Source organism: Panthera onca, chromosome B4, assembly GCF_046562875.1.
Source record: "Panthera onca isolate mPanOnc1 chromosome B4, mPanOnc1 haplotype 2, whole genome shotgun sequence".
NCBI lineage: Eukaryota > Metazoa > Chordata > Mammalia > Carnivora > Felidae > Panthera > Panthera onca.
The window spans coordinates 24,520,679-24,532,816 of record NC_138345.1 but is presented as its reverse complement, the minus strand read 5'-3'; the positions used below and the strand labels follow the sequence as shown (position 1 = coordinate 24,532,816).

The window sequence follows — 12,138 nt, the reverse complement described above, 5'->3', positions numbered from 1 at the left end:
TGTTGATTAATATCTGGATTGTTTTTGGGTTTGCCTATTACAAGTAAAACTTTTGTGAACATTTGTGTACAAGTCTTTATATGGCCATATATTTTTATTTCTTTTGAGTAAATTAAATATGTCTTGAGTGGAATGGCTAGGTAACATGGTAGTAGATGTTTAACTTTATAACCAAATTTATACCTGAATTGTTTCCAAAATTATTATACCATTTCATCTTTCTACCAACACTGTAGGTGAGTTTCAGTAGTTGCCTCATATCCTCACCAGCACTTGCTATGGTCAGTCTTTTTAGTTTTAGTTATTCTCATAGGTGTTTTAGCCATTCTAATACTAAGGTTTTAGTTTCCATTTCCCTGGTGATTATTAATGATGTTAAACATCTCTTTGTGTGGTTTCTGTAGACTTTAGTATTTTAAGCCTTGTTCATCTTTGGTCACATTTATTCCAAAGTGTATCGTATTTTTATGCTATTGTAGGTGGTATTATTTTTATACTCTTAACTTGATCATTTTTTTGCTCGTATGTACAGAAGTACATTTGACATTTGTATATTTACTTTGTATCCTTGTTAAAGTCACTTAATAGTTACAGTCGCGATTGTATAGATCCGTTATAGTTTCTTTACAGAGGATTATGTTATCTGTAAATACAGTTTTAGTTTTACGTCTTCCCTTTAATTTCTCCCATCCTCTCCTCTCCTCTCCTCCCCTCCCCTCCCCAGCCCTCCCCCCCCCCATTTTTTTTTTTTTTTTTTACCTTACTGCTCTAGTTTGAAGCTTCAAGAAAATGTTGGATAGGAGTAGTGAAAGTGGACACTGTTGTCTTGTTTTTATCTTAGTGGAAATCATTCATTTTTTTACTTTTATGATTATAGTCTGTAGCTATTCCAGAAATGTGCTTTATGAGATTGAAGAAGTTGCCTTCTAAAGGCACTTTGCTGAGAGTTCTTATTAGGAGTGGATGATGGATTTTGTCAAATGCTTTTTCTGTGTTTGTTGAAATGATCTTTTTTTTTTTTTTGAATGTTAAACTGGCCTGGCTTTCCCGAGATAAACTTCACTTGACCATGCTATATTCTCCATTACATAGATTGTTAGACTTCATTTACTAAAATTTTGTTAAGAACTTTTGCTTCCATACTCTTGAGAGTTATTGGTCCGTAGTTTTCTTGTAATGTCTTTGTCTAGTTTTGGTGTCAGTATGGTAGTCTTACAAATATATTGGACAGTGTTCCCTCCTCTTCACTTTTATGCAAAAGTGTATATAGGATTGATTCTTGCTCTCTTTTAAATGTTTGGTAGAATTTACCAGTGAAGCCATTGGGCCTGGAGTTTTTCTTGGCAGGGAGCTTGTAACTATATATTTAATACCTTTAAAAAAATTAAAATAAAAAAAGTTTAATGTTTATTTTTGAGAGACAGAGAGCACAAGTCGGGGAGGGGCAGAAGGAGAGGGAGACACAGAATCGGAAGCAGGCTCCAGGCTCTGAGCTGTCAGCACAGAGCCTGACATGGGGCTCCAACTCACAAACTGCAAGATCATGACTTGAGCTGAAGTCGGACGCTTAACTGACTGAGCCACGCAGGCGCCCCTATTTAATATCTTTAGTAGATACAGGGCTGTTCTCTTTATCTGTTTCTTCTTCTTGAGTAAGCTTTGTCTTTTTCCAGGAATTTGGCCATTTCACCTAAGTTGTCATTCATTTGCATAAAGGTGTTAACAACATTCCCTTATCCTTTTAATATTTGTAGACCCTGTGGTGACGTCACATGTCTCATTCTTGATGTTCTTAATTGGTTTCTTTTCTCTTTTTAAACTGATTAGTATGGCTAGTTTATCAATTTTATTGATCTTCTAAAGTCCTCAGCGTTTGGTTTCATTAATATTCTGTACTGTTCTGGTTTCTGTTGTGTTTTTATTTTGTACTTGATTTTTTCTTCTCCTTTTCTATTCCTTGGAATTAATTTACTCTTATTTTATACTTTTTAAAAGTAAAAGCTGAGGTTATTGAGAGCCTTTTGTCTTTTCTAATATAGGTATATAAGTTTCCCTTGAAATAGAGTGTTATCTGTATCTCATAAATGTAGATGCGTTGTGCCGTCATCATTTTCATTCAGTTCAAAATAATTTACAATTCTTGTTTTTTGTTTCTTCCTGGCCTGTGGCTATTTGGAAATATTTCAAGATTTTCAAAGGATCTTTCTGCTCTTGACTTCTAATTTAATTCTACAGTAGTAAGAAAATATAATATGATATGAATCTTTTCACATATATTAAGAATTGTTTCATAATCCAGAATATAGTCTCTCTTGGTAAATGTTTTATGTGCACTTGAGAAGAATATATATTTTGTTGTAGTTGGATGGAATGTTCTGTAAATCTCCTCAAGTTAGATTGGTTGATAATATTGTTCAATTCTCTATCCATGACTGACTTTTTGTCCACTTGTTTTATTGTTGAGGAAGGTAGTTGTAACCTCTGACTCTAATTTTTTGAGTATTCTATTTTTCTTTGAATTTTTACCATTTTTAAATGTATTTTGCAGCTATGTTGTTAACATAATAAGGTAAATGCTTAGGTTTGTAATGTGCTTTTGATGAACTTACATTACGAAAAGTTCTTTTTTTTTTGGTCATTGATAAACCTAGGTTTGACTAGGCAAATGCAGTGTGTATAGGCACTGGGGAGATGGGAGTGAGTTCCTGCAGTAGAGGTGCTAGCTGGATCAGTGCTCTGAGTTCTCACACTGTCTATTCTCAGGCTCCCTTAACATCTTCAATTATTGAGAATCCAAAAGGCTTTGGTTTATATGGGTACATCTTCTGTATTTATCCTATCAAAAATTAAAATTGATAAATATTCAAGTATTTACCAACTTATTTAACAATAAAGTAAATCCATTACACATTAATACAAATAACGTTTTAATGAAAAGCAACTGTTATCCAAAACAAAAACAATTTGTGAGAAGAGTGGCATTGTTTTTAAATTTCTGCAAATCCTTTTATTTACTTATTAAAAAATTTAAAAAATGTTTATTTATTTTTGGGAGAGAGAAAGAGACCGCATGAACCCGGGAGGGGCAGAGAGGGGGAGGTACAGAATCTGAAGCAGGCTCCAGGCCCTGAGCTGTCAGCACAGAGCCCGATGTGGGGCTTGAATCCATGAACCGCGAGATCATGACTGAGCCAAGGTCAGACTTTTAACCAACTGAGCCACCCAGGTGCCTCTCTGCAAATCCTTTTAATGTGTTTTTTTGTTTTTTTTTTTTTTCTTAAGAGGGAGAGAGAGAGAGAGAATCCTGTGAGGGGCAGAGAGAGAGAGAGAGAGAGGGAGAAGCGGGGCTCACATTCACCAGAAGCAGGGCTCGTGCTCACCGATGTGGGAGTCGAAATCACAAACCGTGAGATCATGACGTGGGCTGAAGTCAGATGCTTAACTGACTGAGCCTCCAGACACCCTCATGTTTTGTTTAATAAATAATAACCGGATACTCCTATCTTTTTACATTTAATCTGTTGTGATTTATTGTTTTGGTTAAGTATATGAAGAAAGTCTGGCTTCCTTCAGATACATAGTTAGAAAAGGCAGGAGGTTGGGGACCCTGGGAGTCTTTGGACCATAGTTGGAGAACCATTGCATTATGGGCTCATTACAGTTTAGTTTATGTATTCTCAGTATCCATATACTGGCCATCTGCTTCTGTTTAAAAAATATCTCCCAAATTTGTAATATAACTCCACCTATAGTTTTTCCTGGCTCTTTGTTGTACAAATCTTGGTTCATCCTTATTGACTTTGGTGATGTTTTTGGTGAATTTATCCATAATATTGTAGGATTTCTCCTAATCCCTAATGTCTTGTTGGTGTTTATTTTCAGTTTCTTTAACCAGTTTGAAATGAGTTTTAAGATTAAGCAGCTTCTTTTCTTTGGGGTGGATTGTGTTCCCCTGGAATTCTTATGTATGAAGTCCTAATTTCTAGTACCTTTGAATGTGACTGTATTTGGAGATAGGATCTTTAAAGAGGTAATTAAGTTAGAATGGGATCACTGGGTGGGCCCTAATCTGCTATGATGGGCATCCTTACAAGAGGAGAAGATTAGGACATAGACACACACAGAAGAAAGACCATGTGAAGACACAGAAGAGGGCCTTTTACCAGCCTTTTTATAAGCCAGAAAGAAAGTCTCTGAAAACCCTGCGGGCATATTGATCTTGGGCTCCTAACCTGCAGAATCGAGAGAATTAATTTCTGTTGTTTAAACCTTCCAGTCTGTAGTCCTTTCTGGTGGTAGCCTGTTGTGACGTTCTTGGCTAGGAATGCTGTAGGCTTTTACCAGGCTTGTATTTATTCATAGCAAGCCTCATAGAGGTTCCCCAATTGCCACTGGGGCCATTGTTTTGGCTGGACCAGCTTTCATGGTCCTTTTTTTTTTTTTTTAAGTATTTTTTAATGTTTATTTTTGAGAAAGAGAGAGGTGGTGTGAGTGGCAGAGGGGCAGAGACAGAGGGAGACACAGAATCGGAAGCAAGCTCCAGGCTCCAAGCTGTCAGCAAAGAGCCTGATGCGGGGCTCGAACTCACGAGCTGTGAGATCATGACCTGGGCCGAAGTTAGATGCTTAACCGACTGAGCCACCCAGGCTCCCCAGCTTTCATGGTTCTTGATGATTCAGAACCACCTCCTAAAACCAGTAGGGAACCTTGAAGAACAAGATTTATTATTTACAGGTCTTGAAGAATAAATGGCACTCCCCAGGGCCATGTGAAGACCAAACATCGAGGTTGCAGGTAGAGAGAGGGGGAGGGAACATGAGCCTGAGGTGGGGTCCGGGGGTGGGGTGTACTAGGATTTTGTGGATTGTCTTTACTGGTGAATTTAAAATGTAAGAGCAGGAATTAGGGTGCAGAAGGAAAAAGTGGAGTCACTCAAGCAGTCAGGTACCTAGGTTACCCAAACTTTTTGGAAGGAGAACTTCATGGATAGGAGTAGCCTGGTTTCTTTTCTAGTTGTTTTGCTAGTAGTATGTAATATTACTAGCTAGTAATTGGAGATGGATGTGTTTGGAATGGATGTCTCACCAATCAAAAGCTTAATGTTCTACACTTAACACTGTATGTAGTTCAAGCAAACTAGTCTAGCACTGGTTGTCATCTTCAGCACTATCACTTCTATACTTTTTGTTGGCTATTATGGATTATAAACTGTTCATCAGAATCTGAACTAATAGGCGGAAAGATATAATGCAGATTGTTGAGTGTCATTTAAAATGAGAAATCATGAAAATAAAAAAAATAAAAAATAAATGAAAAAGCATATGTTGAGTTAGTTCCCAATGGCTGGGAGCATTCAGTAGCACTCATTTGATTGGCTGATTTACCATGAGAAAAATATATTAACTGCCCTATTCAGTATTCTAATTGATTTATATATGCATCTGGTATTTCTAAGATGGGATGGAGTACCATATGGTACTAGGCTGAGTTATGGTCCCTGAAAGTATCCAAGTCTTAATTCCTGGAAATGTATTATTTTATATGACAGAAGGACTTTGAGGATGTAAATTAAAGATATTGAGGTGGGGAGATTATCCTGGACTATCCATGTATGCTGTAAATGTAATCACAGTGGTCCTTATAAGAGTGAGGCAGGGGTGTTTGGGTGGCTTGGTTGGTTAAGTGTCCAACTTCAGCTCAGGTCATGATCTCATGGTTCATGAGTTCAAGTCCCACATTGGGCTTTCTGCTGTCAGTGCAGAGCCTGCTTCGGCTCCTGGGTCCACCCCCCTCTCTGCCCCTACCCCACTCATGCTCTCTCTCTCAAAAATAAAATAAACATTAAAAAAAGGGGGGGGGAGGCAAAAGAGAATTTGATGCAGAAGAGCAGAAATCAAAATGGTTATATGAGAACAGAGATTAGAATGCTATGGTGGCAAGCCCAGGAATGCCAGAAGCTGGAAGAAGCAAGGAAAAAGGTTTCCCTTGAGACCTTCCAAGGGAATGTGGTCCTTTTAACCTTGATTTAGTTCCATAAAATTCAGTTTGGATTTCTGGCCTGTAGAACTGTAATAGAATAAATTTCTGTTTTTCTAAGCTAAGTTTGTAGTAATTTGTTACAGCAGCATTAGGAAACTAATACACATGATAGAACAAATCAGTTCTTTTTTCTTTTTAATGTTTATTTATTTTTGAGAGAGAGAGAGAGAAACAGAGCATGAATGGGAGAAGGGCAGAGAGAGAGGGGAGATACAGAATCAGGCTCCAGGCTCTGAGGTGTCAGCACAGAGCCCAGTGTGGGGCTCAAACTCACAAACTGTCAGATCATTACCTGAGCTGAAGTTGGATGCTTAACTGACTGAGCCACCCAGGTGCCCCACAACAAATCAGTTCCACCTGTGGTATAACTTTGTATTTGTGTAAATCTTCAGTAGAGATTGGTTCTTGTCATCTTCATGATATGGATTAAAGTTGTATTTAAAATTAAAAAAAAAAATTGTTTATTTTGAGAGAGGGCACACAGAGGGCACACACAAGCAGGGGAGGGGCAGAGAGAAGGAACGACAGAATCCCAAGTAGGCTCCACACCCATCAGCGCAGAGCCTGATGAGGGGCTTGAACTCTCCCAAACTGGGAGATCATGACCTGATCTGAGATGAAGAGTCAGATGCTTAAGTGACCGTACTACCCAAGGGCTCTTTATTAAAGTTGTATTTTTTAGAGGATGTTATAAGATTGTATAATATCTTAAAATCATGAGTAAAACATAAAATTCCTCATGTTTCCTACCAAAGTTCTGTTATGATAGTATTTTTATTTTTCACCTTTGTTATGTTATGATTGACATGTAATCTAAACAGTTGCTAACTTTCCTTTATTTTTCCTGTACATATGAAGAGTCAACAATCAAATGATTTAGGATAAATTTCTTTACCTCCTTTTTGGACGGAGGACACCTTTCATTGAGATGAATGAATCATTCTTGCTTTAATTATAGTTATTAACAAGGCAGATTTATAGGGGAACAAGCTATAGTAAAGGTGTCCTAACATAGAATATAGATTCTTTTCTGAATATAAGTACATGGTGCAGAACATATAAATATTTATTTGTAGGAGTTGAGGGACTAAACCTTGTCTTGGCACTAAGCTTTATTTTACTGTTATGTAAGATAAACTACTTTTAATTACTGTATGGATAAACATTTGTTTCAAAATTAGTTATTCTGCCAGGGACTCTCATGGAGAGTACCAGTGCCTGGTACTTAATATGTGCTTTCATGCTACTTGAGGGAATTTTTGAATTTTAGTATATTTTAGATATTGTCTGAAAATTTTGAGGTTAAATAAAAGTACATACTTTAGAGTGTAACAGATTTCTGGTATAGCTTTGGTCTTCTCCTTCCCAGTATATTATTTCTCTCTATATATTTGATTTGTATCATATGATTTGTAACATCATTTGATTTGTAACATATGACTTATATCATTAACACGCAAGAGAGTATGTATGTATTTTACTATAAATTCAGGTTTTGTTTTGTTTTTTAAGAAAATGTACTAGTCTTGTCTCTCGGGTTGTTAGTTGTTCGTTTAATACTAGAGCTTCATGCCATCAGATGACTTACACGAATTTGAATGTTTATTTGAGTAAATAATTTAGTACAGGGATCATTAAACAGTGATCTATGTCTGGGAGATCCAGTCCTCTCCCCATTTTTGTAAAATAAAGCTTTATTGGAACATAGCAGTGTTTTTTTGTTTATATGTTGCTATGGCTGTTTTCACTATTATAATAACATAGTTGAGTAGCTATGACAGACACCGTGTAGCCTGTAAAGCCTAAAATGTTTACTTTCTGGCTCTGTTCAGAATAAGTGTGCTAACCCTTTGTGTAGTGTTATACAAACTTCTGTTTCAAAAATTTTTTCTTGGGATTTGATACCACTCTCTCCCAACTACTTATGGTAATTTTTTTTTTAAGATAATTTTTCTGGGGGCACCTGGGTGGCTTAGTCGGTTAAGCATCTGACTCTTAATGTTTGCTCGGGTCCTGATAACACTGTTGTGGGATTGAGCCCTGTGTTGGCCCCATGCTGAGCTTGGAGTCTGCTTGGGATTCTCTCTCTCCCTTTCTCTCTGTCCCTCCCTCACTCGCTGTCTCAAATAAACTTAAAAAAAAATAATCATAATTTTTCTGGAGATTGATCCGCTGAGCTAGAAATCGTAAGGAGTGAGGCTTGCATGATGTGGGTTGCATTAAAATTCTACAAGTTTATGGCTTTAGTCCTTCTGTATCCTCAGCATATAGAAGTTAGCTTGTATAAGAAATGATGGAAGAAGCTCCATTAGAGGTTTGGTATTCTGACATCACCTGGTATACTGCATTACTATTATGACATTAACCACCCAGAGTCAAGACTGCTCCCATTTCAGATGGCCAGTGGCAAGTTGGATCCCCGTTCTACCCACACATTTGACCAGTTGTCCTAGATCTTAGAAGGGGAGGGTGTCTCACAATCTCCCTCAGGTATGATAATTTATTAGTATGACTCAGAGAATTCAGGAAGAAACTATCCTTATGATTACAGTTTTTTTTTAAGTATATGTATTTATTTTGAGAGAGAGAGAAAATCCTAAGCAGGTTCCATGATGTTAGCTTGAAGCCTCATGAAAGGATCGAAGATCAAACTCCTGCACTGTAAGATCTTGCTTGAGCTGAAACTAAGAGCTGGACTCTAAACTGATTACAGTTTTATTTAAAAAAAAAAAAAAAAATTTTAATGTTTATTCATTTTTGAGAGAGAGAGAGAGACACAGAGTGTGAGCAGGGGACTGTCAGAGAGAGAGGGAGACATAGAATCTGAAGCAGGCTCCAGGCTGTGAGCTGTCCGCACAGCTCAGATCATGACCTGAGCCAAAGTTGGGCACTTAATTGACTGAGCCACCCAGGCGCCCTGACAGTTTTATTTTAAAGCAAACAGATCAGGGCCAGCCAAATGAAGAGAGACCCGTAGGGTGAAGTCTGGGATGGTCCTGAACATAGAACTTCTGTGGAAGTTCCTCTTTCTGTAGAATCAGGGTGCATCACCCTCCTGGCATATCCATGTGTTATTCATCAGTGAGGAAGCTCCACTGAGCTTTGGTGTCCAGAGTTTGTTTCACATGGAGGCACAATTGATTGAATCATTGGCCATGTGACTGAACTTTTATCTCCAGCCCTCCTTCCCTATTCAGAAGTTGGGCTGACTCAAAGCCTCAACACTCTAATCGCATGGTTGGTCTTTCTGGTGACCAACCCTCACCCTCAGCTATCTTGTTAGCATAAACAAAGACACCCCTATCACTGGGGAAATTCCAAGGATTATAAGCTCCTTCCCAGGAACAGGGACAAAGGCCAGTCAGATTTTTTTTTTTTTTATTATATAGTAGATATCAAATTTGAGGGTTTAGGGCCTGAAATAAATTTATAAGAACCAAGGGTTAATAATATATTTGTTTCATGGTTGAGTCTGTGATTTAATTCTGTTCATATTGAAGTTTATACAAAACTCACGTTAGGAGGATTGCTTTGTCAATTTGTTTTATAAATGTTTTTTGCCAACATAGAACACTAGATCAAAGATATAATTTGTAGAGAGTTTCTTAAAACTACTTTTCATATACTGATACTTAAAGTGTAGTGTATTTATAGAAGTAGATTACTCAAATTGGTAATTCTATAGAAGAATATTTAACATTTTAGATAACTGAAATTTCCTAGCATTTTAGATAACTGAAATTTCCTATTTTAATCATACTAGTAGAAATTTTTCTAATATATGTGCCTTTTTTTATATTTGCAGGTAAACTATAGGCAATCCCACTCTTTCTTGCCCCCCATGACAGAATATGCAGGGTTTCTACACATAAAAGAATCTCTGGGAACTGTAGATTTGGGTGAATAATCTCAAAACATATTTCTTTTCTTTTCTTTTTTTTTAATGTTTATTTATTTTTGAGAAAGAGAGCATGAGCCGGCAAGGGGCAGAGAGAGAGGGAGACACAGAATCCAAAGCAGGCTCTAGGCCCTGAACTGTCAACACAGAGTCCGACGCGGGGCTTGCATCCGTGAACTGCGAGATCATGACCTGAGCCGAAGTTGGACACCCAACTGACTGAGCCACCCAGGCACCCCTCTTTTTTTTTTTAAATAAGTTTTTAAAAGTTTATTTATTTTGAGAGAGACAGCACGAGCAGTGAAGGGACAGAGGGAGAGAGAGAAAGGGAATCCCAAGTAGGCTCTGCACAGAGCCCAATGTGGGGCTTAAATGAACAAAATTGTGACCTGAGTGCAAATGAGGAGTCAGATGCTTAACCAGCTGAGCCACCCAGGTGCCCCACAAAACTTGTTTTCTTCTCATGATTCTCACTTTCTAGGGCAGATCTGATTGGGGTTGGTAATAATTAGATTGGGAAAGATGAGGTATTAACTCTTTGAATTTTCTATATTCCCCTTTCCTTCCTTTCTGCATCTTCATGTAGCACTACAACTACCCCAGAATGGTCTTACTTGTAGATTATTTGTTCCTAGATGCAGTTTTGGGACTAGTATGGTTTTTTTTCACAGTTGTTTCTGGTTTGTGAAGGAAGAAAAGGAAGGTAGATCTAGTGTTCGTGTATATTCTAAGTTGGTGAAATGTCAAATAAGGTTTCTAAGATTAAAAAAAATATATTTTTAATGTTTATTTTTGAGAGAGAGAGAGAGCGAGCACAAGCAGGGAAGGGACAGAGAGCGAGAGGGAGACATAGAATTGAAGCAGGCTCCAGGCTCTGAGCTGTCAGCACAGAGCATGACGTGGGGCTTGAACTCACAAACCGCAAGATCATGACCTGAGCTGAAGTTGCATGTTTAACTCACTGAGTCACCTAGGTGCCCCAGGTTTCTAAGATTTTTAAAAATTTTATATATGATAGTTGATGGTAGTAATTTTGTTTGTTGTTTTTAAAATGTTGTTCCTGGCTGATAAAATTGGTAACAGTACTTTTTCTTCTTCCCTTTCTCTTCCATTTTGTAAGTTTTTTGTCTCCTTTTTCCTTTCTTTTTAAAACAATTAACTGATCTATGAAATTCTCAGTTACACTAACCCAAGCATTCCATATTCTTGTCACCTTCTAACACATGCATATACACCAACCCACCATCCACTTCTGAATGAATGAAGATTGAAAGAGACTTGGATCATCAACCTTAGAGGACCAGAAAAATTAATATATATATTTTAGGCTAATGAGAATAGAGGCAAAGCTATGTATTTAGTTTCTATTCCAGAACTCCCAATTACCCATGTCGTAGGCTGACCCTAAAGTATGCATGTGTGGAACAAAATGCAAGCAGCCTAGCCAGTGCTGTCCATCTTAGAGGAGACACTTTGGAGTTTAAGTTCAGCTAAGTTTACTATCAGTACTTTTCAGGGAACTGTAACAGGATTTTGAGTTTCTAGAAGGTATCAGTTACTAGGTACAGGATATCTGTCATTATGGACCTATGAAGAAATGGGAAACATGACCAGTACTCAAGATAAAAGGCAATCAGTAGAGGTCAACTTTTACATGGTATATGTCGTTGGACAAATAACTGTCTTAATTATTTGACCAATTCTGAATGCCAGGGACTTGAAACTTTTTATAGTTAAAGGGAATTTTAAGATACTGACTATAGTTTCATTCTGCAGTATTTGTTCTCATGTGTTCTAAGGTCTGACCTACACTTAACAGTTTGCTAGTCTCTTGCCCTGTAAGATTAGGTCTCCATGAATGACTCCAAAAATTCTAAGAACTGACCTACTAGTGAAGCACCATCTCTGATGGTGCCATGGTAATTACTGACTTAAGAATTTTGGGGCACTTAGGTGGCTCAGTTAGTTGAGCGTCTGACTTCGGCTCAGGTCATGGTCTCATAGTTCATGGGTTTGAGCCCTGCATCAGGCCCTGTGCTGTCAGTGCGTAGCCTGTTTTTGATCCTCTGACCCCCTCTGTGTGCCCTTCCTCCACTTTTGCTCTCTCTCTGGAAAATAAAATAAACATTAAAAAACAAAAAAAAAAATTGATTCATGGGGATGCCTGGGTGGTTCAGTTGGTTAAGCATCCTGTGTTGGCT

The 12,138-nt window shown here is 37.7% G+C and overlaps 1 protein-coding gene across 15 annotated transcripts in view; it reads left to right on the top strand.

Annotated features, from left to right (window-relative positions):
- ABI1 (abl interactor 1) overlaps positions 1-12,138 on the top strand; it is a 128,510-nt gene that overhangs the window by 52,020 nt on the left and 64,352 nt on the right. The gene's annotated exons all lie outside the window — the stretch shown is intronic.